We start from the raw sequence: 26134 nt of genomic DNA on the forward strand, positions 1-26134 counted from the left end.
GACCTCAGGGACCCCCCCCGATGGCCTCAGAAGAGGCCAGTCCCCATGCGAGTTGCTATGGGGCCTCTCGGGATTCCTCTGCCGTCAATACCGGGGCCAAAAACCTTGTGTGGAGTCAGGGCCGGAACCGAGGATTCCTCTCAGGGGCTGACATGGATCTTTGGGTACTTCTGGAGTCTCCCAAAGGGAGTCAGGCCTCGTCTCGAGTGGGGGCATGCACGTGCGCTTTCCTTCTAGGCTGTAGCAGCAATGTCACGCTTCCCGTCGCCTGGATCAAAGGATCTGTGGTTTTCCCTCGAGGCTTTCCCTCGAGGCTTTCCCACGGGGCTGTCCCACGTGCCACCGTGGTGTGAGTCGATCCTCGGCGTGAAAGATGAGCCAGTGCAGGGCAAAGAGGTTCCTCTGGAATGGACTGAGACATCTGGGGGACTCTTGGCATGGTGCTACGACCAAGGAGTTCCTCTTGCCTTTCCTGTAGAGAGTGCCTCCTCTTGAAATGCGAAGGGAACGCCGGGAATTCTTTCCCGTTGAAAGCAGGGAAAGGATCCCTCATCTCGAGCTACGAGGAGGAAACGGGGCTCCTCTGGATGTGGGCGGGACCATCGTGCTTCCTCTCGAGTGGAGACGGGTATGGAGGTGTACTTCTTGAGTTGCAGCAAGGGTGTGAAAAACCCTTTTGAAGTTCCAGAGGTTAGGTGTCATTAGTCTCCAGACGCCTCATCGGAAATAGGCCTCATCTCGCCTGGAAGGGAGAACTTCCTGGATTTTCTCGAGTTGAGGCAGGTGTTCTCGAGTTACGACGGGGACCTCAGGGAACCGCCCTGGTGGCCTCAGGAAAGGCCAGTCCCCATGCGAGTTGCTAGGGGGCCTATCGGGATTCCTCTCCCGTCGATACCGGGGCAACAAACCTTGTGTGGAGTCAGGGCCGGAACCGAGGATTCCTCTCAGGGGCTGACATGGACTTTTGGGTATTTCTGGAGTCTCCCCAGGGTAGTCAGGCCTCGTCTCGAGTGGGGGTATGCACGTGCGCTTTCCTTCCACGCTGTAGCTGCAATGTCACGCTTCCCGTCGCGGGGATCAAAGGATCTGTGGTTTTCCCTCGAGGCATTCCCTCGAGTCTTTCCCACAGGGCTGTCCCACGTGCCACCGTGGTGTGAGTCGATCCTCGGTGTGAAAGATGAGCCAGTGCAGGGCAAAGAAGTTCCTCTGGAATGGACTGAGACATCTGGGGGACTCTTGGCATGGTGGTACCACCATGGAGTTCCTCTCGCCTTTCCTGTTGAGAGTGCCTCCTCTTGAGATGCGACGGGAACGCCGAGAATTCTTTCCCATTGAAAGCAGGGAAAGGATCCCTCATCTCGAGCTACGAGGAGGAAACGGGGCTCCTCTGGATGTGGGCGGGACCATCGTGCTTCCTCTCGAGTGGAGTCGGGTATGGCGGTGAACTTCTTGAGTTGCAGCAAGGGTGTGTAAGAACCTTTCGAAGTTCCAGAGGTTAGGTGTCAATAGTCTCCAGACGCCTCATCGGAAATAGGCCTCATCTCGCCTGGAAGGGAGAACTTCCTGGATTTTCTCGAGTTGCGGCAGGTGTTCTCGAGTTAAGACGGGGACCTCAGGGACCCGCCCTGGTGGCCTCAGGAAAGGCCAGTCCCCATGCGAGTTGTTAGGGGGCCTCTCGGGATTCCTCTCCCGTCGATACCGGGGTCTAAAACCTTGTGTGGAGTCAGGGCCGGAACCGAGGATTCCTCTCAGGGGCTGACATGGATCTTTGGGTACTTCTGGAGTCTCCCCAGGGGAGTCAGGATTCGTCTCGAGTGGGGGCATGCACGTGCGCTTTCCTTCCAGGCTGTAGCAGCAATGTCACGCTTCCCGTCACGAGGATCAAAGGATCTGTGGTTTTCCCTCGAGGCTTTCCCTCGAGGCTTTCCCACAGGGCTGTCCCACGTGCCACCGTGGTGTGAGTCGATCCTCGGCGTGAAAGATGAGCCAGTGCAGGGCAAAGAGTTTCCTCTGGAATGGACTGAGACATCTGGGGGACTCTTGGCATGGTGGTACGACCATGGAGTTCCTCTTGCCTTTCCTGTTGAGAGTGCCTCCTCTTGAGATGCGACGGGAACGCCGGGAATTCTTTCCCGTTGAAAGCAGGGAAAGGATCCCTCATCTCGAGCTACGAGGTGGAAACGGGGTTCCTCTGGATGTGGGCGGGACCATCGTGCTTCCTCTCGAGGGGAGACGGGTATGGAGGTGAATTTCTTGAGTTGCAGCAAGGGTGTGAAAGACCCTTTTGAAGTTGAGAGGTTAGTTGTCATAAGTCTCCAGACGCCTAATCGGAAATAGGCCTCATCTCGCCTGGAAGGGAGAACTTCCTGGATTTTCTCGAGTTGCGGCAGGTGTTCTCGAGTTACGACGGGGACCTCAGGGACCCGCCCTGGTGGCCTCAGGAAAGGCCAGTCCCCATGCGAGTTGCTAGGGGGCCTCTCGGGATTCCTCTCCCGTCGATACCGGAGCCAAAAGCCTTGTGTGGAGTCACGGACGGAACCGAGGATTCCTCTCAGGGGCTGACATGGATCTTTGGGTTCTTCTGGAGTCTCCCCAGGGGAGTCAGGCCTCGTCTCGAGTGGGGGCATGCATGTGCGCTTTCCTTCCAGGCTGTAGCAGCAATGTCACGCTTCCCGTCGCCTGGATCTAAGGATCTGTGGTTTTCCGTCGAGGCTAACCCTCGAGGCTTTCCCACAGGGCTGTCCCACGTGCCACCGTGGTGTGAGTCGAACCTCGGCGTGAAAGATGAGCCAGTGCAGGGCAAAGAGGTTCCTCTGGAATGGACTGAGACATCGGGGGACTCCTGGAATGGTGGTACGAAAATGGAGTTCCTCTCGCCTTTCCTGTTGAGAGTGCCTACTCTTGAGATGCGACGGGAACGCCGGGAATTCTTTCCCGTTGAAAGCAGGGAAAGGATCCCTCATCTCGAGCTACGAGGGGAAAACGGGGCTCCTCTGGATGTGGGCGGGACCATCGTGCTTCCTGTCGAGTGGAGACGGGTATGGCGGTGAACTTCTTGAGTTGCAGCAAGGGTGTGAAAGACCCTTTCGAAGTTACGGAGGTTAGGTGTCATTAGTCTGCAGACGCCTCATCGGAAATAGGCCTCATCTCGCCTGGAAGGGAGAACTTCCTGGATTTTCTCGAGTTGAGGCAGGTGTTCTCGAGTTACGACGGGGACCTCAGGGACCCGCCCTGGTGGCTTCAGGAAAGGCCAGTCCCCATGCGAGTTGCTAGGGGGCCTCTCGGGATTACTCTCCCGGCGATACTGGGGCCAAAAACCTTGTGTGGAGTCAGGGCCGGAACCGAGGATTCCTCTCAGGAGCTGACATGGATCTTTGGGTACCTCTGGAGTCTCCCCAGGGGAGTCAGGATTCATCTCGAGTTTGGGCATACACGTGCGCTTTCCTTCCAGGCTGTAGCAGCAATGTCACGCTTCCCGTCGACTGGATCAAAGGATCTGTGGTTTTCCCTCGAGGCTTTCCACAGGGCTGTGCCACGTGCCACCGTGGTGTGAGTCGATCCTCGGCGTGAAAGATGAGCCAGTGCAGGGCAAAGAGGTTCCTCTGGAATGGACTGAGACATCTGGGGGACTCTTGCAATGGTGGTACGACCATGGAGTTCCTCTTGCCTTTGCTGTTGAGAGTGCCTCCTCTTGAGATGCGACGGGAACGCCGGGAATTCTGTCCCGTTGAAAGCAGGGAAAGGATCCCTCATCTCGAGCTACGAGGTGGAAACGGGGCTTCTCTGGATGTGGGCGGGACCATCGTGCTTCCTCTCGAGGGGAGACGGGTATGGAGGTGAATTTCTTGAGTTGCAGCAAGGGTGTGAAAGACCCTTTTGAAGTTGAGAGGTTAGTTGTCATAAGTCTCCAGACGCCTAATCGGAAATAGGCCTCATCTCGCCTGGAAGGGAGAACTTCCTGGATTTTCTCGAGTTGCGGCAGGTGTTCTCGAGTTACGACGGGGACCTCAGGGACCCGCCCTGGTGGCCTCAGGAAAGGCCAGTCCCCATGCGAGTTGCTAGGGGGCCTCTCGGGATTCCTCTCCCGTCGATACCGAGGCCAAAAACCTTGTGTGGAGTCAGGGCCGGAACCGAGGATTCCTCTCAGGGGCTGACATGGATCTTTGGGTACTTCTGGAGTCTCCCCAGGGGAGTCAGGCCTCGTCTCGAGGTGGGGCATGCACGTGCGCTTTCCTTCCAGGCTGTAGCAGCAATGTCACGCTTCCCGTCGCGTGGATCAAAGAATCTGTGGTTTTCCCTCGAGGCTTTCCCTCGAGGCTTTCCCACAGGGCTGTCCCACGTGCCACTGGGGTGTGAGTCGATCCTCGGCGTGAAAGATGAGCCAGTGCAGGGCAAAGAGGTTCCTCTGGAATAGATTGAGACATCTGGGGGACTCTTGGCACGGTGGTACGACCATGGAGTTCCTCTTGCCTTCCCTGTAGAGAGTGCCTCATCTTAAGATGCGACGGGAACGCCGGGAATTCTTTCCCGTTGAAAGCACGGAAAGAATCCCTCATCTCGAGCTACGAGTGGGAAACGGGGCTCCTCTGGATGTGGGCGGGACCATCGTGCTTCCTCTCGAGTGGAGACCGGTATGGAGGTGAAATTCTTGAGTTGCAGCAAGGGTGTGAAAACCCTTTTGAAGTTCCAGAGGTTAGGTGTCATTAGTCTCCAGACGCCTCATCGGAAATAGGCCTCATCTCGCCTGGAAGGGAGAACTTCCTGGATTTTCTCGAGTTGCGGCAGGTGTTCTCGAGTTACGACGGGGACCTCAGGGACCCGCCCTGGTGGCCTCAGGAAAGGCCAGTCCCCATGCGAGTTGCTAGGGGGCCTCTCGGGATTCCTCTCCCGTCGATACCGGAGCCAAAAGCCTTGTGTGGAGTCACGGCCGGAACCGAGGATTCCTCTCAGGGGCTGACATGGACCTTTGGGTTCTTCTGGAGTCGCCCCAGGGGAGTCAGGCCTCGTTTCGAGTGGGGGCATGCATGTGCGCTTTCCTTCCAGGCTGTAGCAGCAATGTCACGCTTCCCGTCGCCTGGATCTAAGGATCTGTGGTTTTCCGTCGAGGCTAACCCTCGAGGCTTTCCCACAGGGCTGTCCCACGTGCCACCGGGGTGTGAGTCGATCCTCGGCGTGAAAGATGAGCCAGTGCAGGGCAAAGAGGTTCCTCTGGAATAGATTGAGACATCTGGGGGACTCTTGGCACGGTGGTACGACCATGGAGTTCCTCTTGCCTTCCCTGTAGAGAGTGCCTCATCTTAAGATGCGACGGGAACGCCGGGAATTCTTTCCCGTTGAAAGCAGGGAAAGAATCCCTCATCTCGAGCTACGAGTGGGAAACGGGGCTCCTCTGGATGTGGGCGGGACCATCGTGCTTCCTCTCGAGTGGAGACCGGTATGGAGGTGAACTTCTTGAGTTGCAGCAAGGGTGTGAAAGACCCTTTTGAAGTTCCAGAGGTTAGGTGTCATTAGTCTCCAGACGCCTCATCGGAAATAGGCCTCATCTCGCCTGGAAGGGAGTACTTCCTGGATTTTCTCGAGTTGCGGCAGGTGTTCTCGATGTACGACGGGGACCTCAGGGACCCGCCCTGATGGCCTCAGAAGAGGCCAGTCCCCATGCGAGTTGCTATGGGGCCTCTCGGGATTCCTCTGCCGTCAATAACGGGGCCAAAAACCTTGTGTGGAGTCAGGGCCGGAACCGAGGATTCCTCTCAGGGGCTGACATGGATCTTTGGGTACTTCTGGAGTCTCCCCAAGGGAGTCAGGCCTCGTCTCGAGTGGGGGCATGCACGTGCGCTTTCCTTCTAGGCTGTAGCAGCAATGTCACGCTTCCCGTCGCGGGGATCAAAGGATCTGTGGTTTTCCCTCGAGGCTTTCCCTCGAGGCTTTCCCACAGGGCTGTCCCACGTGCCACCGTGGTGTGAGTCGATCCTCGGCGTGAAAGATGAGCCAGTGCAGGGCAAAGAGGTTCCTCTGGAATGGACTGAGACATCTGGGGGACTCTTGGAATGGTGGTACGACCATGGAGTTCCTCTCGCCTTTCCTGTTGAGAGTGCCTCCTCTTGAGATGCGACCGGAACGCCGGGAATTCTTTCCCGTTGAAAGCAGGGAAAGGATCCCTCATCTCGAGCTACGAGGGGGAAACGGGGCTCCTCTGGATGTGGGAGGGACCATCGTGCTTCCTCTCGAGTGGAGACGGGTATGGCGGTGAACTTCTTGAGTTGCAGCAAGGGTGTGAAAGACCCTTTCGAAGTTCCAGAGGATAGGTGTCATTAGTCTCCAGACGCCTCATCGGAAATAGGCCTCATCTCGCCTGGAAGGGAGAACTTCCTGGATTTTCTCGAGTTGCGGCAGGTGTTCTCGAGTTACGACGGGGACCTCAGGGACCCGCCCTGGTGGCCTCAGGAGAGGCCAGTCCCCATGCGAGTTGCTAGGGGGCCTCTCGGCATTCCTCTCCCGTCGATACTGGGGCCAAAAACCTTGTGTGGAGTCAGGGCCGGAACCGAGGATTCCGCTCAGGGGTGACATGGATCTTTGGGTACTTCTGGAGTCTCCCCAGGGGAGTCAGGCCTCGTCTCGAGTGGGGGCATGCACGTGCGCTTTCCTTCCAGGCTGTAGCAGCAATGTCACGCTTCCCGTCGCGTGGATCAAAGGATCTGTGGTTTTCCTTCGAGGCTTTCCCTCGAGGCTTTCCCACAGGGCTTTCCCACGTGCCACCGTGGTGTGAGTCGATCCTCGGCGTGAAAGATGAGCCAGTGCAGGGCAAAGAGGTTCCTCTGGAATGGACTGAGACATCTGGGGGACTCTTGGAATGGTGGTACGACCATGGAGTTCCTCTCGCCTTTCGTGTTGAGAGTGCCTCCTCTTGAGATGCGACGGGAACGCCGGGAATTCTTTCCCGTTGAAAGCAGGGAAAGGATCCCTCATCTCGAGCTCCGAGGGGGAAACGGGGCTCCTCTGGATGTGGGCGGGACCATCGTGCTTCCTCTCGAGTGGAGACGGGTATGGCGGTGAACTTCTTGAGTTGCAGCAAGGGTGTGAAAGACCCTTTCGAAGTTCCAGAGGTTAGGTGTCATTAGTCTCCAGACGCCTCATCGGAAATAGGCCTCATCTCGCCTGTAAGGGAGAACTTCCTGGATTTTCTCGAGTTGCGGCAGGTGTTCTCGAGTTACGAAGGGGACTTCAGGGACCCGCCCTGGTGGCCTCAGGAGAGGCCAGTCCCCATGCGAGTTGCTAGGGGTCCTCTCGGGATTCCTCTCCCGTCGATACCGGGGCCAAAAACCTTGTGTGGAGTCAGGGCCGGAACCGAGCATTCCTCTCAGGGGCTGACATGGATCTTTGGGAACTTCTGGAGTCTCCCCAGGGGAGTCAGGCCTCGTCTCGAGTGGGGGCATGCACGTACGCTTTCCTTCCAGGCTGTAGCAGCAACGTAACGCTTCCCGTCGCCTGGATCAAAGGATCTGTGGTTTTCCCTCGAGGCTTTCCCTCGAGGCTTTCCCACAGGGCTGTCCCACGTGCCACCGTGGTGTGAGTCGATCCTTGGCGTGTAAGATGAGCCAGTGCAGGGCAAAGAGGTTCCTCTGGAATGGACTGAGACATCTGGGGGACTCTTGGAATGGTGGTACGACCATGGAGTTCCTCTCGCCTTTCCTGTTGAGAGTGCCTCCTCTTGAGATGCTACGGGAACGCCGGGAATCATTTCCCGTTGAATGCAGGGAAAGGATCCCTCATCTCGAGCCACGAGGGGGAAACGGGGCTCCTCTGGATGTGGGCGGGACAATCGAGCTTCCTCTCGAGTGGAGACGGGTATGGCGGTGAACTTCTTGAATTGCAGCAAGGCTGTGAAAGACCCTTTCGAAGTTCCAGAGGTTAGGTGTCATTAGTCTCCAGACGCCTCATCGGAAATAGGCCTCATCGCGCCTGGAAGGGAGAACTTCCTGGATTTTCTCGAGTTGCGGCAGGTGTTCTCGAGTTACGACGGGGACCTCAGGGACCCGCCCTGGTGGCCTCAGGAGAGGCCAGTCCCCATGCGAGTTGCTAGGGGGCCTCTCGGGATTCCTCTCCCGTCGATACCGGGGCCAAAAACCTTGTGTGGAGTCAGGGCCGGAACCGAGGATTCCTCTCAGGGGCTGACATGGATCTTTGGGTACTTCTGGAGTCTCCCCAGGGGAGTCAGGCCTCGTCTCGAGTGGGGGCATGCACGTGCGCTTTCCTTCCAGGCTGTAGCAGCAATGTCACGCTTCCCGTGGCGTGAATCAAAGGATCTGTGGCTTTCCCTCGAGGCTTTCCCTCGAGGCTTTCCCACAGGGCTGTTCCACGTGTCACCGTGGTGTGAGTCGATGCTCGGCGTGAAAGATAAGCCAGTGCAGGGCAAAGAGGTTCCTCTGGAATGGACTGAGACATCTGGGGGACTCTTGGAATGGTGGTACGACCATGGAGTTCCTCTCGCCTTTCCTGTTGAGAGTGCCTCCTCTTGAGATGCGACGGGAACGCCGGGAATTCCTTCCCGTTGAAAGCAGGGAAAGGATCCTTCATCTCGAGCTACGAGGGGGAAACGGGGCTCCTCTGGATGTGGGCGGGACCATCGTGCTTCCTCTCGAGTGGAGACGGGTATGGCGGTGAACTTCTTGAGTTGCAGCAAGGGTGTGAAAGACCCTTTCGAAGTTCCAGAGGTTAGGTGTCATTAGTCTCCAGACGCCTCATCGGAAATAGGCCTCATCTCGCCTGGAAGGGAGAACTTCCTGGATTTTCTCGAGTTGCGGCAGGTGTTCTCGATGTACGACGGGGACCTCAGGGACCCGCCCTGATGGCCTCAGGAGAGGCCAGTCCCCATGCGAGTTGCTAGGGGGCCTCTCGGGATTCGTCTCCCGTCGATACCGGGGCCAAAAACCTTGTGTGGAGTCAGGGCCGGAACCGAGGATTCCTCTCAGGGGCTGACATGGATCTTTGGGTACTTCTGGAGTCTCCCCAGGGGAGTCAGGCCTCGTTTCGAGTGGGGGCATGCACGTACGCTTTCCTTCTAGGCTGTAGCAGCAATGTCACGCTTCCCGTCGCGTGGATCAAAGGATCTGTGGTTTTCCCTCGAGGCATTCCCTCGAGGCTTTCCCACAGGGCTGTCCCACGTGCCACCGTGGTGTGAGTCGATCCTCGGCGTGAAAGATGAGCCAGTGCAGGGCAAAGAGCTTCCTCTGGAATGGACTGAGACATCTGGGGGACTCTTGGAATGGTGGTACGACCATGGAGTTCCTCTCGCCTTTCCTGTTGAGAGTGCCTCCTCTTGAGATGCGACGGGAACGCCGGGAATTCCTTCCCGTTGAAAGCAGGGAAAGGATCCCTCATCTCGAGCTACGAGGGGGAAACGGGGCTCCTCTGGATGTGGGAGGGACCATCGTGCTTCCTCTCGAGTGGAGACGGGTATGGCGGTGAACTTCTTGAGTTGCAGCAAGGGTGTGAAAGACCCTTTCGAAGTTCCAGAGGATAGGTGTCATTAGTCTCCAGACGCCTCATCGGAAATAGGCCTCATCTCGCCTGGAAAGGAGAACTTCCTGGATTTTCTCGAGTTGCGGCAGGTGTTCTCGAGTTACGACGGGGACCTCAGGGACCCGCCCTGGTGGCCTCAGGAGAGGCCAGTCCCCATGCGAGTTGCTAGGGGGCCTCTCGGGATTCCTCTCCCGTCGATACTGGGGCCAAAATACTTGTGTGGAGTCAGGGCCGGAACCGAGGATTCCTCTCAGGGGTGACATGGATCTTTGGGTACTTCTGGAGTTTCCCCAGGGGAGTCAGGCCTCGTCTCGAGTGGGGGCATGCACGTGCGCTTTCCTTCCAGGCTGTAGCAGCAATGTCACGCTTCCCGTCGCCTGGATCAAAGGATCTGTGGTTTTCCCTCGAGGCTTTCCCTCGAGGCTTTCCCACAGGGCTGTCCCACGTGCCACCGTGGTGTGAGTCGATCCTCGGCGTGAAAGATGAGCCAGTGCAGGGCAAAGAGGTTCCTCTGGAATGGACTGAGACATCTGGGGCACTCTTGGAATGGTGGTACAACCATGGAGTTCCTCTCGCCTTTCCTGTTGAGAGTGCCTCCTCTTGAGATGCGACGGGAACTCCGGGAATTCCTTCCCGTTGAAAGCAGGGAAAGGATCCCTCATCTCGAGCTACGAGGGGGAAACGGGGCTCCTCTGGATGTGGGCTGGACCATCGTGCTTCCTCTCGAGTGGAGACGGGTATGGCGGTGAACTTCTTGAGTTGCAGCAAGGGTGTGAAAGACCCTTTCAAATTTCCAGAGGTTAGGTGTCATTAGTCTCCAGACGCCTCATCGGAAATAGGCCTCATCTCGCCTGGAAGGGAGAACTTCCTGGATTTTCTCGAGTTGCGGCAGGTGTTCTCGAGTTACGAAGGGGACCTCAGGGACCCGCCCTGGTGGCCTCAGTAGAGGCCAGTCCCCATGCGAGTTGCTAGGGGGCCTCTCGGGATTCCTCTCCCGTCGATACCGGGGCCAAAAACCTTGTGTGGAGTCAGGGCCGGAACCGAGCATTCCTCTCAGGGGCTGACATGGATCTTTGGGAACTTCTGGAGTCTCCCCAGGGGAGTCAGGCCTCGTCTCGAGTGGAGGCATGCACGTACGCTTTCCTTCCAGGCTGTAGCAGCAACGTAACGCTTCCCGTGCCGTGGATCAAAGGATCTGTGGTTTTCCCTGGAGGCTTTCCCTCGAGCCTTCCAACAGGGCTGTCCCACGTGCCACCGTGGTGTGAGTCGATCCTCGGCGTGTAAGATGAGCCAGTGCAGGGCAAAGAGGTTCCTCTGGAATGGACTGAGACATCTGGGGGACTCTTGGAATGGTGGTACGACCATGGAGTTCCTCTCGCTTTCCTGTTGAGAGTGCCTCCTCTTGAGATGCGACGGGAACGCCGGGAATTCTTTCCCGTTGAAAGCAGGGAAAGGATCCCTCATCTCGAGCTACGAGGGGGAAACGGGGCTCCTCTGGATGTGGGCGGGACCATCGTGCTTCCTCTCGAGTGGAGACGGGTATGGCGGTGAACTTCTTGAGTTGCAGCAAGGGTGTGAAAGACCCTTTCGAAGTTCCAGAGGTTAGGTGTCATTAGTCTCCAGACGCCTCATCGGAAATAGGCCTCATCGCGCCTGGAAGGGAGAACTTCCTGGATTTTCTCGAGTTGCGGCAGGTGTTCTCGAGTTACGACGGGGACCTCAGGGACCCGCCCTGGTGGCCTCAGGAGAGGCCAGTCCCCATGCGAGTTGCTAGGTGGCCTCTCGGGATTCCTCTCCCGTCGATACCAGGGCCAAAAACCTTGTGTGGAGTCAGGGCCGGAACCGAGGATTCCTCTCAGGGGCTGACATGGATCTTTGGGTACTTCTGGAGTCTCCCCAGGGGAGTCAGGCCTCGTCTCGAGTGGGGGCATGCACGTGCGCTTTCCTTCCAGGCTGTAGCAGCAATGTCATGCTTCCCGTCGCCTCGATCAAATGATCTGTGGTTTTCCCTCGAGGCTTTCCCTCGAGGCTTTCCCACAGGGCTGTCCCACGTGCCACCGTGGTGTGAGTCGATCCTCGGCGTGAAAGATGAGCCAGTGCAGGGCAAAGAGCTTCCTCTGGAATGGACTGAGACATCTGGGGGACTCTTGGAATAGTGGTACAACCATGGAGTTCCTCTCGCCTTTCCTGTTGAGAGTGCCTCCTCTTGAGATGCGACGGGAACGCCGGGAATTCTTTCCCGTTGAAAGCAGGGAAAGGATCCCTCATCTCGAGCTACGAGGGGGAAACGGGGCTCCTCTGGATGTGGGCGGGACCATCGTGCTTCCTCTCGAGTGGAGACGGGTATGGCGGTGAACTTCTTGAGTTGCAGCAAGGGTGTGAAAGACCCTTTCGAAGTTCCAGAGGTTAGGTGTCATTAGTCTCCAGACGCCTCATCGGAAATAGGCCTCATCGCGCCTGGAAGGGAGAACTTCCTGGATTTTCTCGAGTTGCGGCAGGTGTTCTCGAGTTACGACGGGGACCTCAGGGACCCGCCCTGGTGGCCTCAGGAGAGGCCAGTCCCCATGCGAGTTGCTAGGGGGCCTCTCGGGATTCCTCTCCCGTCGATACCGGGGCCAAAAACCTTGTGTGGAGTCAGGGCCGGAACCGAGGATTCCTCTCAGGGGCTGACATGGATCTTTGGGTACTTCTGGAGTCTCCCCAGGGGAGTCAGGCCTCGTCTCGAGTGGGGGCATGCACGTGAGCTTTCCTTCCAGGCTGTAGCAGCAATGTCACGCTTCCCGTCGCCTGGATCAAAGGATCTGTGGTTTTCCCTCGAGGCTTTCCCTCGAGGCTTTCCCACAGGGCTGTCCCACGTGCCACCGTGGTGTGAGTCGATCCTCGGCGTGAAAGATGAGCCAGTGCAGGTCAAAGAGGTTCCTCTGGAATGGACTGAGACATCTGGGGCACTCTTGGAATGGTGGTACGACCATGGAGTTCCTCTCGCCTTTCCTGTTGAGAGTGCCTCCTCTTGAGATGCGACGGGAACTCCGGGAATTCCTTCCCGTTGAAAGCAGGGAAAGGATCCCTCATCTCGAGCTACGAGGGGGAAACGGGGCTCCTCTGGATGTGGGCGGGACCATCGTGCTTCCTCTCGAGTGGAGACGGGTATGGCGGTGAACTTCTTGAGTTGCAGCAAGGGTGTGAAAGACCCTTTCAAATTTCCAGAGGTTAGGTGTCATTAGTCTCCAGACGCCTCATCGGAAATAGGCCTCATCTCGCCTGGAAGGGAGAACTTCCTGGATTTTCTCGAGTTGCGGCAGGTGTTCTCGAGTTACGAAGGGGACCTCAGGGACCCGCCCTGGTGGCCTCAGTAGAGGCCAGTCCCCATGCGAGTTGCTAGGGGGCCTCTCGGGATTCCTCTCCCGTCGATACCGGGGCCAAAAACCTTGTGTGGAGTCAGGGCCGGAACCGAGCATTCCTCTCAGGGGCTGACATGGATCTTTGGGAACTTCTGGAGTCTCCCCAGGGGAGTCAGGCCTCGTCTCGAGTGGAGGCATGCACGTACGCTTTCCTTCCAGGCTGTAGCAGCAACGTAACGCTTCCCGTGCCGTGGATCAAAGGATCTGTGGTTTTCCCTGGAGGCTTTCCCTCGAGCCTTTCCAACAGGGCTGTCCCACGTGCCACCGTGGTGTGAGTCGATCCTCGGCGTGTAAGATGAGCCAGTGCAGGGCAAAGAGGTTCCTCTGGAATGGACTGAGACATCTGGGGGACTCTTGGAATGGTGGTACGACCATGGAGTTCCTCTCGCTTTCCTGTTGAGAGTGCCTCCTCTTGAGATGCGACGGGAACGCCGGGAATTCTTTCCCGTTGAAAGCAGGGAAAGGATCCCTCATCTCGAGCTACGAGGGGGAAACGGGGCTCCTCTGGATGTGGGCGGGACCATCGTGCTTCCTCTCGAGTGGAGACGGGTATGGCGGTGAACTTCTTGAGTTGCAGCAAGGGTGTGAAAGACCCTTTCGAAGTTCCAGAGGTTAGGTGTCATTAGTCTCCAGACGCCTCATCGGAAATAGGCCTCATCGCGCCTGGAAGGGAGAACTTCCTGGATTTTCTCGAGTTGCGGCAGGTGTTCTCGAGTTACGACGGGGACCTCAGGGACCCGCCCTGGTGGCCTCAGGAGAGGCCAGTCCCCATGCGAGTTGCTAGGGGGCCTCTCGGGATTCCTCTCCCGTCGATACCGGGGCCAAAAACCTTGTGTGGAGTCAGGGCCGGAACCGAGGATTCCTCTCAGGGGCTGACATGGATCTTTGGGTACTTCTGGAGTCTCCCCAGGGGAGTCAGGCCTCGTCTCGAGTGGGGGCATGCACGTGAGCTTTCCTTCCAGGCTGTAGCAGCAATGTCACGCTTCCCGTGGCGTGGATCAAAGGATCTGTGGTTTTCCCTCGAGGCTTTCCCTCGAGGCTTTCCCACAGGGCTGTCCCACGTGTCACCGTGGTGTGAGTCGATCCTCGGCGTGAAAGATAAGCCAGTGCAGGGCAAAGAGGTTCCTCTGGAATGGACTGAGACATCTGGGGGACTCTTGGAATGGTGGTACGACCATGGAGTTCCTCTCGCCTTTCCTGTTGAGAGTGCCTCCTCTTGAGATGCGACGGGAACGCCGGGAATTCTTTCCCGTTGAAAGCAGGGAAAGGATCCCTCATCTCGAGCTACGAGGGGGAAACGGGGCTCCTCTGGATGTGGGCGGGAGCATCGTGCTTCCTCTCGAGTGGAGACGGGTATGGCGGTGAACTTCTTGAGTTGCAGCAAGGGTGTGAAAAACCCTTTCGAAGTTCCAGAGGTTAGGTGTCATTAGTCTCCAGACGCCTCATCGGAAATAGGCCTCATCGCGCCTGGAAGGGAGAACTTCCTGGATTTTCTCGAGTTGCGGCAGGTGTTCTCGAGTTACGACGGGGACCTCAGGGACCCGCCCTGGTGGCCTCAGGAGAGGCCAGTCCCCATGCGAGTTGCTAGGGGGCCTCTCGGGATTCCTCTCCCGTCGATACCAGGGCCAAAAACCTTGTGTGGAGTCAGGGCCGGAACCGAGCATTCCTCTCAGGGGCTGACATGGATCTTTGGGTACTTCTGGAGTCTCCCCAGGGGAGTCAGGCCTCGTCTCGAGTGGGGGCATGCACGTGCGCTTTCCTTCCAGGCTGTAGCAGCAACGTAACGCTTCCCGTGCCGTGGATCAAAGGATCTGTGGTTTTCCCTGGAGGCTTTCCCTCGAGCCTTTCCAACAGGGCTGTCCCACGTGCCACCGTGGTGTGAGTCGATCCTCGGCGTGTAAGATGAGCCAGTGCAGGGCAAAGAGGTTCCTCTGGAATGGACTGAGACATCTGGGGGACTCTTGGAATGGTGGTACGACCATGGAGTTCCTCTCGCTTTCCTGTTGAGAGTGCCTCCTCTTGAGATGCGACGGGAACGCCGGGAATTCTTTCCCGTTGAAAGCAGGGAAAGGATCCCTCATCTCGAGCTACGAGGGGGAAACGGGGCTCCTCTGGATGTGGGCGGGACCATCGTGCTTCCTCTCGAGTGGAGACGGGTATGGCGGTGAACTTCTTGAGTTGCAGCAAGGGTGTGAAAGACCCTTTCGAAGTTCCAGAGGTTAGGTGTCATTAGTCTCCAGACGCCTCATCGGAAATAGGCCTCATCGCGCCTGGAAGGGAGAACTTCCTGGATTTTCTCGAGTTGCGGCAGGTGTTCTCGAGTTACGACGGGGACCTCAGGGACCCGCCCTGGTGGCCTCAGGAGAGGCCAGTCCCCATGCGAGTTGCTAGGGGGCCTCTCGGGATTCCTCTCCCGTCGATACCGGGGCCAAAAACCTTGTGTGGAGTCAGGGCCGGAACCGAGGATTCCTCTCAGGGGCTGACATGGATCTTTGGGTACTTCTGGAGTCTCCCCAGGGGAGTCAGGCCTCGTCTCGAGTGGGGGCATGCACGTGAGCTTTCCTTCCAGGCTGTAGCAGCAATGTCACGCTTCCCGTGGCGTGGATCAAAGGATCTGTGGTTTTCCCTCGAGGCTTTCCCTCGAGGCTTTCCCACAGGGCTGTCCCACGTGTCACCGTGGTGTGAGTCGATCCTCGGCGTGAAAGATAAGCCAGTGCAGGGCAAAGAGGTTCCTCTGGAATGGACTGAGACATCTGGGGGACTCTTGGAATGGTGGTACGACCATGGAGTTCCTCTCGCCTTTCCTGTTGAGAGTGCCTCCTCTTGAGATGCGACGGGAACGCCGGGAATTCTTTCCCGTTGAAAGCAGGGAAAGGATCCCTCATCTCGAGCTACGAGGGGGAAACGGGGCTCCTCTGGATGTGGGCGGGACCATCGTGCTTCCTCTCGAGTGGAGACGGGTATGGCGGTGAACTTCTTGAGTTGCAGCAAGGGTGTGAAAAACCCTTTCGAAGTTCCAGAGGTTAGGTGTCATTAGTCTCCAGACGCCTCATCGGAAATAGGCCTCATCGCGCCTGGAAGGGAGAACTTCCTGGATTTTCTCGAGTTGCGGCAGGTGTTCTCGAGTTACGACGGGGACCTCAGGGACCCGCCCTGGTGGCCTCAGGAGAGGCCAGTCCCCATGCGAGTTGCTAGGGGGCCTCTCGGGATTCCTCTCCCGTCGATACCAGGGCCAAAAACCTTGTGTGGAGTCAGGGCCGGAACCGAGGATTCCTCTCAGGGGCTGACATGGATCTTTGGGTACTTCTGGAGTCTCCCCAGGGGAGTCAGGCCTCGTCTCGAGTGGGGGCATGCACGTGCGCTTTCCTTCCAACCTGTAGCAGCAATGTCACGCTTCCCGTCGCCTCGATCAAAGGATCTGTGGTTTTCCCTCGAGGCTTTCCCTCGAGGGTTTCCCACAGGGCTGTCCCACGTGCCACCGTGGTGTGAGTCGATCCTCGGCGTGAAAGATGAGCCAGTGCAGGGCAAAGAGCTTCCTCTGGAATGGACTGAGACATCTGGGGGACTCTTGGAATGGTGGTACGACCATGGAGTTCCTCTCGCCTTTCCTGTTGAGAGTGCCTCCTCTTGAGATGCGACGGGAACGCCGGGAATTCTTTCCCGTTGAAAGCAGGGAAAGGATCCCTCATCTCGAGCTACGAGGGGGAAACGGGGCTCCTCTGGATGTGGGCGGGACCATCGTGCTTCCTCTCGAGTGGAGACGGGTATGGCGGTGAACTTCTTGAGTTGCAGCAAGGGTGTGAAAGACCCTTTCGAAGTTCCAGAGGTTAGGTGTCATTAGTCTCCAGACGCCTCATCGGAAATAGGCCTCATCGCGCCTGGAAGGGAGAACTTCCTGGATTTTCTCGAGTTGCGGCAGGTGTTCTCGAGTTACGACGGGGACCTCAGGGACCCGCCCTGGTGGCCTCAGGAGAGGCCAGTCCCCATGCGAGTTGCTAGGGGGCCTCTCGGGATTCCTCTCCCGTCGATACCGGGGCCAAAAACCTTGTGTGGAGTCAGGGCCGGAACCGAGGATTCCTCTCAGGGGCTGACATGTATCTTTGGGTACTTCTGGAGTCTCCCCAGGGGAGTCAGGCCTCGTCTCGAGTGGGGGCATGCACGTGAGCTTTCCTTCCAGGCTGTAGCAGCAATGTCACGCTTCCCGTCGCCTGGATCAAAGGATCTCTGGTTTTCCCTCGAGGCTTTCCCTCGAGGCTTTCCAACAGGGCTGTCCCACGTGCCACCGTGGTGTGAGTCGATCCTCGGCGTGAAAGATGAGCCAGTGCAGGGCAAAGAGCTTCCTCTGGAATGGACTGAGACATCTGGGGGACTCTTGGAATGGTGGTACGACCATGGAGTTCCTCTCGCCTTTCCTGTTGAGAGTGCCTCCTCTTGAGATGCGACGGGAACGCCGGGAATTCTTTCCCGTTGAAAGCAGGGAAAGGATCCCTCATCTCGAGCTACGAGGGGGAAACGGGGCTCCTCTGGATGTGGGCGGGACCATCGTGCTTCCTCTCGAGTGGAGACGGGTATGGCGGTGAACTTCTTTAGTTGCAGCAAGGGTGTGAAAGACCGTTTCGAAGTTCCAGAGGTTAGGTGTCATTAGTCTCCAGACGCCTCATCGGAAATAGGCCTCATCTCGCCTGGAAGGGAGAACTTCCTGGATTTTCTCGAGTTGCGGCAGGTGTTCTCGAGTTACGACGGGGACTTCAGGGACCCGCCCTGGTGGCCTCAGGAGAGGCCAGTCCCCATGCGAGTTGCTAGGGGGCCTCTCGGGATTCCTCTCCCGTCGATACCGGGGCCAAAAACCTTGTGTGGAGTCAGGGCAGGAACCGAGCATTCCTCTCAGGGGCTGACATGGATCTTTGGGAACTTCTGGAGTCTCCCCAGGGGAGTCAGGCCTCGTCTCGAGTGGGGGCATGCACGTACGCTTTCCTTCCAGGCTGTAGCAGCAACGTAACGCTTCCCGTCGCCTGGATCAAAGGATCTGTGGTTTTCCCTCCAGGCTTTCCCTCGAGGCTTTCCCACAGGGCTGTCCCACGTGCCACCGTGGTGTGAGTCGATCCTTGGCGTGTAAGATGAGCCAGTGCAGGGCAAAAAGGTTCCTCTGGAAAGGACTGAGACATCTGGGGGACTCTTGGAATGGTGGTACGACCATGGAGTTCCTCTCGCCTTTCCTGTTGAGAGTGCCTCCTCTTGAGATGCGACGGGAACGCCGGGAATTCCTTCCCGTTGAAAGCAGGGAAAGGATCCCTCATCTCGAGCTACGAGGGGGAAACGGGGCTCCTCTGGATGTGGGAGGGACCATCGTGCTTTCTCTCGAGTGGAGACGGGTATGGGGGTGAACTTCTTGAGTTGCAGCAAGGGTGTGAAACACCCTTTCGAAGTTCCAGAGGATAGGTGTCATTAGTCTCCAGACGCCTCATCGGAAATAGGCCTCATCGCGCCTGGAAGGGAGAACTTCCTGGATTTTCTCGAGTTGCGGCAGGTGTTCTCGAGTTACGACGGGGACCTCAGGGACCCGCCCTGGTGGCCTCAGGAGAGGCCAGTCCCCATGCGAGTTGCTAGGGGGCCTCTAGGGATTCCTCTCCCGTCGATACTGGGGCCAAAAAACTTGTGTGGAGTCAGGGCCGGAACCGAGGATTCCTCTCAGGGGTGACATGGATCTTTGGGTACTTCTGGAGTCTCCCCAGCGGAGTCAGGCCTCGTCTCGAGTGGGGGCATGCACGTGCGCTTTCCTTCCAGGCTGTAGCAGCAATGTCACGCTTCCCGTCGCCTGGATCAAAGGATCTGTGGTTTTCCCTCCAGGCTTTCCCTCTAGGCTTTCCCACAGGGCTGTCTCACGTGCCACCGTGGTGTGAGTCGATCCTCGGCGTGAAAGATGAGCCAGTGCAGGGCAAAGAGGTTCCTCTGGAATGGACTGAGACATCTGGGGGACTCTTGGAATGGTGGTACCACCATGGAGTTCCTCTCGCCTTTCCTGTTGAGAGTGCCTCCTCTTGAGATGCGACGGGAACGCCGGGAATTCCTTCCCGTTGAAAGCAGGGAAAGGATCCCTCATCTCGAGCTACGAGGGGAAACGGGGCTCCTCTGGATGTGGGCGGGACCATCGTGCTTCCTCTCGAGTGGAGACGGGTATGGCGGTGAACTTCTTGAGTTGCAGCAAGGGTGTGAAAGACCCTTTCAAATTTCCAGAGGTTAGGTGTCATTAGTCTCCAGACGCCTCATCGGAAATAGGCCTCATCTCGCCTGGAAGGGAGAACTTCCTGGATTTTCTCGAGTTGCGGCAGGTGTTCTCGAGTTACGACGGGGACCTCAGGGACCCGCCCTGGTGGCCTCAGTAGAGGCCAGTCCCCATGCGAGTTGCTAGGGGGCCTCTCGGGATTCCTCTCCCGTCGATACCGGGGCCAAAAACCTTGTGTGGAGTCAGGGCCGGAACCGAGCATTCCTCTCAGGGGCTGACATGGATCTTTGGGAACTTCTGGAGTCTCCCCAGGGGAGTCAGGCCTCGTCTCGAGTGGGGGCATGCACGTACGCTTTCCTTCCAGGCTGTAGCAGCAACGTAACGCTTCCCGTGCCGTGGATCAAAGGATCTGTGGTTTTCCCTGGAGGCTTTCCCTCGAGGCTTTCCAACAGGGCTGTCCCACGTGCCACCGTGGTGTGAGTCGATCCTCGTCGTGATAGATGAGCCAGTGCAGGGCAAAGAGGTTCCTCTGGAATGGACTGAGACATCTGGGGGACTCTTGGAATGGTGGTACGACCTTGGAGTTCCTCTCGCCTTTCCTGTTGAGAGTGCCTCCTCTTGAGATGCGACGGGAACGCCGGGAATTCTTTCCCGTTGAAAGCAGGGAAAGGATCCCTCATCTCGAGCTACGAGGGTGAAACGGGGCTCCTCTGGATGTGGGCGGGACCATCGTGCTTCCTCTCGAGTGGAGACGGGTATGGCGGTGAACTTCTTGAGTTGCAGCAAGTGTGTGAAAGACCCTTTCGAAGTTCCAGAGGTTAGGTGTCATTAGTCTCCAGACGCCTAATCGGAAATAGGCCTCATCTCGCCTGGAAAGGAGAACTTCCTGGATTTTCTCGAGTTGCGGCAGGTGTTCTCGATGTACGACGGGGACCTCAGGGACCCGACCTGGTGGCCTCAGGAGAGGCCAGTCCCCATGCGAGTTGCTAGGGGCCTCTCGGGATTACTCTCCCGTCGATACCGGGGCCAAAAACCTTGTGTGGAGTCAGGGCCGGAACCGAGGATTCCTCTCAGGGGCTGACATGGATCTTTGGGTACTTCTGGAGTCTCCCCAGGGGAGTCAGGCCTCGTCTCCAGTGGGGGCATGCACGTGCGCTTTCCTTCCAGGCTGTAGCAGCAATGTCACGCTTACCGTCGCCTGGATCAAAGGATCTGTGGTTTTCCCTCGAGGCTTTCCCTCGAGGCTTTCCCACAGGGCTGTCCCACGTGCCACCGTGGTGTGAGTCGATGCTCGGCGTGAAAGATGAGCCAGTGCAGGGCAAAGAGGTTCCTCTGGAATGGACTGAGACATCTGGGGGACTCTTGGAATGGTGGTACGACCATGGAGTTCCTCTCGCCTTTCCTGTTGAGAGTGCCTCCTCTTGAGATGCGACCGGAACGCCGGGAATTCTTTCCCGTTGAAAGCAGGGAAAGGATCCCTCATCTCGAGCTACGAGGGGGAAACGGGGCTCCTCTGGATGTGGGCGGGACCATCGTGCTTCCTCTCGAGTGGAGACGGGTATGGCGGTGAACTTCTTGAGTTGCAGCAAGGGTGTGAAAGACCCTTTCGAAGTTCCAGAGGTTAGGTGTCATTAGTCTCCAGACGCCTCATCGGAAATAGGCCTCATCGCGCCTGGAAGGGAGAACTTCCTGGATTTTCTCGAGTTGCGGCAGGTGTTCTCGAGTTACGACGGGGACCTCAGGGACCCGCCCTGGTGGCCTCAGGAGAGGCCAGTCCCCATGCGAGTTGCTAGGGGGCCTCTCGGGATTCCTCTCCCGTCGATACCGGGGCCAAAAACCTTGTGTGCAGTCAGGGCCGGAACCGAGGATTCCTCTCAGGGGTGACATGGATCTTTGGGTACTTCTGGAGTCTCCCCAGGGGAGTCAGGCCTCGTCTCGAGTGGGGGCATGCACGTGCGCTTTCCTTCCAAGCTTTAGCAGCAATGTCACTCTTCCCGTCGCGTGGATCAAAGGATCTGTGGTTTTCCCTCGAGGCTTTCCCTCGAGGCTTTCCCACAGGGCTGTCCCACGTGCCACCGTGGTGTGAGTCGATCCTCGGCGTGAAAGATGAGCCAGTGCAGGGCAAAGAGGTTCCTCTGGAATGGACTGAGACATCTGGGGAACTCTTGGAATGGTGGTACGACCTTGGAGTTCCTCTCGCCTTTCCTGTTGAGAGTGCCTCCTCTTGAGATGCGACGGGAACGCCGGGAATTCTTTCCCGTTGAAAGCAGGGAAAGGATCCCTCATCTCGAGCTACGAGGGTGAAACGGGGCTCCTCTGGATGTGGGCGGGACCATCGTGCTTCCTCTCGAGTGGAGACGGGTATGGCGGTGAACTTCTTGAGTTGCAGCAAGGGTGTGAAAGACCCTTTCGAAGTTCCAGAGGTTAGGTGTCATTAGTCTCCAGACGCCTCATCGGAAATAGGCCTCATCTCGCCTGGAAGGGAGAACTTCCTGGATTTTCTCGAGTTGCGGCAGGTGTTCTCGAGTTACGACGGGGACTTCAGGGACCCGCCCTGGTGGCCTCAGGAGAGGCCAGTCCCCATGCGAGTTGCTAGGGGGCCTCTCGGGATTCCTCTCCCGTCGATACCGGGGCCAAAAACCTTGTGTGGAGTCAGGGCAGGAACCGAGCATTCCTCTCAGGGGCTGACATGGATCTTTGGGAACTTCTGGAGTCTCCCCAGGGGAGTCAGGCCTCGTCTCGAGTGGGGCCATGCACGTACGCTTTCCTTCCAGGCTGTAGCAGCAACGTAACGCTTCCCGTCGCCTGGATCAAAGGATCTGTGGTTTTCCCTGGAGGCTTTCCCTCGAGGCTTTCCCACAGGGCTGTCCCACGTGCCACCGTGGTGTGAGTCGATCCTTGGCGTGTAAGATGAGCCAGTGCAGGGCAAAAAGGTTCCTCTGGAAAGGACTGAGACATCTGGGGGACTCTTGGAATGGTGGTACGACCATGGAGTTCCTCTCGCCTTTCCTGTTGAGAGTGCCTCCTCTTGAGATGCTACGGGAACGCCGGGAATTATTTCCCGTTGAATGCAGGGAAAGGATCCCTCATCTCGAGCTACGAGGGGGAAACGTGGCTCCTCTGGATGTGGGCGGGACCATCGTGCTTCCTCTCGAGTGGAGACGAGTATGGCGGTGAACTTCTTGAGTTGCAGCAAGGCTGTGAAAGACCCTTTCGAAGTTCCAGAGGTTAGGTGTCATTAGTCTCCAGACGCCTCATCGGAAATTGGCCTCATCGCGCCTGGAAGGGAGAACTTCCTGGATTTTCTCGAGTTGCGGCAGGTGTTCTCGAGTTACGACGGGGACCTCAGGGACCCGCCCTGGTGGCCTCAGGAGAGGCCAGTCCCCATGCGAGTTGCTAGGGGGCCTCTCGGGATTCCTCTCCCGTCGATACCGGGGCCAAAAGCCTTGTGTGGAGTCAGGGCCGGAACCGAGGATTCCTCTCAGGGGCTGACATGGATCTTTGGGTACTTCTGGAGTCTCCCCAGGGGAGTCAGGCCTCGTCTCGAGTGGGGGCATGCACGTGCGCTTTCCTTCCAGGCTGTAGCAGCAATGTCACGCTTCCCGTGGCGTGGATCAAAGGATCTGTGGTATTCCCTCGAGGCTTTCCCTCGAGGCTTTCCCACAGGGCTGTCCCACGTGTCACCGTGGTGTGAGTCGATGCTCGGCGTGAAAGATAAGCCAGTGCAGGGCAAAGAGGTTCCTCTGGAATGGACTGAGACATCTGGGGGACTCTTGGAATGGTGGTACGACCATGGAGTTCCTCTCGCCTTTCCTGTTGAGAGTGCCTCCTCTTGAGATGCGACGGGAACGCCGGGAATTCCTTCCCGTTGAAAGCAGGGAAAGGATCCCTCATCTCGAGCTACGAGGGGGAAACGGGGCTCCTCTGGATGTGGGAGGGACCATCGTGCTTTCTCTCGAGTGGAGACGGGTATGGCGGTGAACTTCTTGAGTTGCAGCAAGGGTGTGAAACACCCTTTCGAAGTTCCAGAGGATAGGTGTCATTAGTCTCCAGACGCCTCATCGGAAATAGGCCTCATCTCGCCTGGAAGGGAGAACTTCCTGGATTTTCTCGAGTTGCGGCAGGTGTTCTCGAGTTACGACGGGGACCTCAGGGACCCGCCCTGGTGGCCTCAGGAGAGGCCAGTCCCCATGCGAGTTGCTAGGGGGCCTCTAGGGATTCCTCTCCCGTCGATACTGGGGCCAAAAAACTTGTGTGGAGTCAGGGCCGGAACCGAGGATTCCTCTCAGGGGTGACATGGATCTTTGGGTACTTCTGGAGTCTCCCCAGGGGAGTCAGGCCTCGTCTCGAGTGGGGGCATGCACGTGCGCTTTCCTTCCAGGCTGTAGCAGCAATGTCACGCTTCCCGTCGCCTGGATCAAAGGATCTGTGGTTTTCCCTCCAGGCTTTCCCTCTAGGCTTTCCCACAGGGCTGTCTCACGTGCCACCGTGGTGTGAGTCGATCCTCGGCGTGAAAGATGAGCCAGTGCAGGGCAAAGAGCTTCCTCTGGAATGGACTGAGACATCTGGGGGACTCTTGGAATGGTGGTACGACCATGGAGTTCCTCTCGCCTTTCCTGTTGAGAGTGCCTCCTCTTGAGATGCGACGGGAACGCCGGGAATTCGTTCCCGTTGAAAGCAGGGAAAGGATCCCTCATCTCGAGCTACGAGGGGAAACGGGGCTCCTCTGGATGTGGGCGGGACCATCGTGCTTCCTCTCGAGTGGAGACGGGTATGGCGGTGAACTTCTTGAGTTGCAGCAAGGGTGTGAAAGACCCTTTCAAATTTCCAGAGGTTAGGTGTCATTAGTCTCCAGACGCCTCATCGGAAATAGGCCTCATCTCGCCTGGAAGGGAGAACTTCCTGGATTTTCTCGAGTTGCGGCAGGTGTTCTCGAGTTACGACGGGGACCTCAGGGACCCGCCCTGGTGGCCTCAGTAGAGGCCAGTCCCCATGCGAGTTGCTAGGGGGCCTCTCGGGATTCCTCTCCCGTCGATACCGGGGCCAAAAACCTTGTGTGGAGTTAGGGCCGGAACCGAGCATTCCTCTCAGGGGCTGACATGGATCTTTGGGAACTTCTGGAGTCTCCCCAGGGGAGTCAGGCCTCGTCTCGAGTGGGGGCATGCACGTACGCTTTCCTTCCAGGCTGTAGCAGCAACGTAACGCTTCCCGTGCCGTGGATCAAAGGATCTGTGGTTTTCCCTCGAGGCTTTCCCTCGAGGCTTTCCCACAGGGCTGTCCCACGTGCCACCGTGGTGTGAGTCGATCCTCGTCGTGAAAGATGAGCCAGTGCAGGGCAAAGAGGTTCCTCTGGAATGGACTGAGACATCTGGGGAACTCTTGGAATGGTGGTACGACCTTGGAGTTCCTCTCTCCTTTCCTGTTGAGAGTGCCTCCTCTTGAGATGCGACGGGAACGCCGGGAATTCTTTCCCGTTGAAAGCAGGGAAAGGATCCCTCATCTCGAGCTACGAGGGTGAAACGGGGCTCCTCTGGATGTGGGCGGGACCATCGTGCTTCCTCTCGAGTGGAGACGGGTATGGCGGTGAACTTCTTGAGTTGCAGCAAGGGTGTGAAAGACCCTTTCGAAGTTCCAGAGGTTAGGTGTCATTAGTCTCCAGACGCCTAATCGGAAATAGGCCTCATCTCGCCTGGAAAGGAGAACTTCCTGGATTTTCTCGAGTTGCGGCAGGTGTTCTCTAGTTACGACGGGGACCTCAGGGACCCGACCTGGTTGCCTCAGGAGAGGCCAGTCCCCATGCGAGTTGCTAGGGGGCCTCTCGGGATTCCTCTCCTGTCGATACCGGGGCCAAAAACCTTGTGTGGAGTCAGGGCCGGAACCGAGGATTCCTCTCAGGGGCTGACATGGATCTTTGGGTACTTCTGGAGTCTCCCCAGGGGAGTCAGGCCTCGTCTCCAGTGGGGGCATGCACGTGCGCTTTCCTTCCAGGCTGTAGCAGCAATGTCACGCTTCCCGTCCCCTGGATCAAAGGATCTGTGGTTTTCCCTCGAGGCTTTCCCTCGAGGCTTTCCCACAGGGCTGTCCCACGTGCCACCGTGGTGTGAGTCGATCCTCGGCGTGAAAGATGAGCCAGTGCAGGGCAAAGAGCTTCCTCTGGAATGGACTGAGACATCTGGGGGACTCTTGGAATGGTGGTACGACCATGGAGTTCCTCTCGCCTTTCCTGTTGAGAGTGCCTCCTTTTGAGATGCGACGGGAACTCCGGGAATTCTTTCCCGTTGAAAGCAGGGAAAGGATCCCTCATCTCGAGCTACGAGGGGGAAACGGGGATCCTCTGGATGTGGGCGGGACCATCGTGCTTCCTCTCGAGTGGAAACGGGTATGGCAGTGAACTTCTTGAGTTGCAGCAAGGGTGTGAAAGACCCTTTCGAAGTTCCAGAGGTTAGGTGTCGTTAGTCTCCAGACGCCTCATCGGAAATAGGCCTCATCTCGCCTGGAAGGGAGAACTTCCTGGATTTTCTCGAGTTGCGGCAGGTGTTCTCGATGTACGACGGGGACCTCAGGGACCCGCCCTGATGGCCTCAGAAGAGGCCAGTCCCCATTCGAGTTGCTATGGGGCCTCTCGGGATTCCTCTCCCCTCGATACCGGGGCCAAAAACCTTGTGTGGAGTCAGGGCCGGAACCGAGGATTCCTCTCAGGGGCTGACATGGATATTTGGGTACTTCTGGAGTCTCCCCAAGGGAGTCAGGCCTCGTCTCGGGTGGGGGCATGCACGTGCGCTTTCCTTCTAGGCTGTAGCAGCAATGTCACGCTTCCCGTCGCGGGGATCAAAGGATCTGTGGTTTTCCCTCGAGGCTTTCCCTCGAGGCTTTCCCACAGGGCTGTCCCACGTGCCACCGTGGTGTGAGTCGATGCTCGGCGTGAAAGATGAGCCAGTGCAGGGCAAAGAGGTTCCTCTGGAATGGACTGAGACATCTGGGGGACTCGGAA

Source organism: Capricornis sumatraensis, chromosome 5, assembly GCF_032405125.1.
Source record: "Capricornis sumatraensis isolate serow.1 chromosome 5, serow.2, whole genome shotgun sequence".
NCBI classification, from domain to species: Eukaryota; Metazoa; Chordata; class Mammalia; order Artiodactyla; family Bovidae; genus Capricornis; species Capricornis sumatraensis.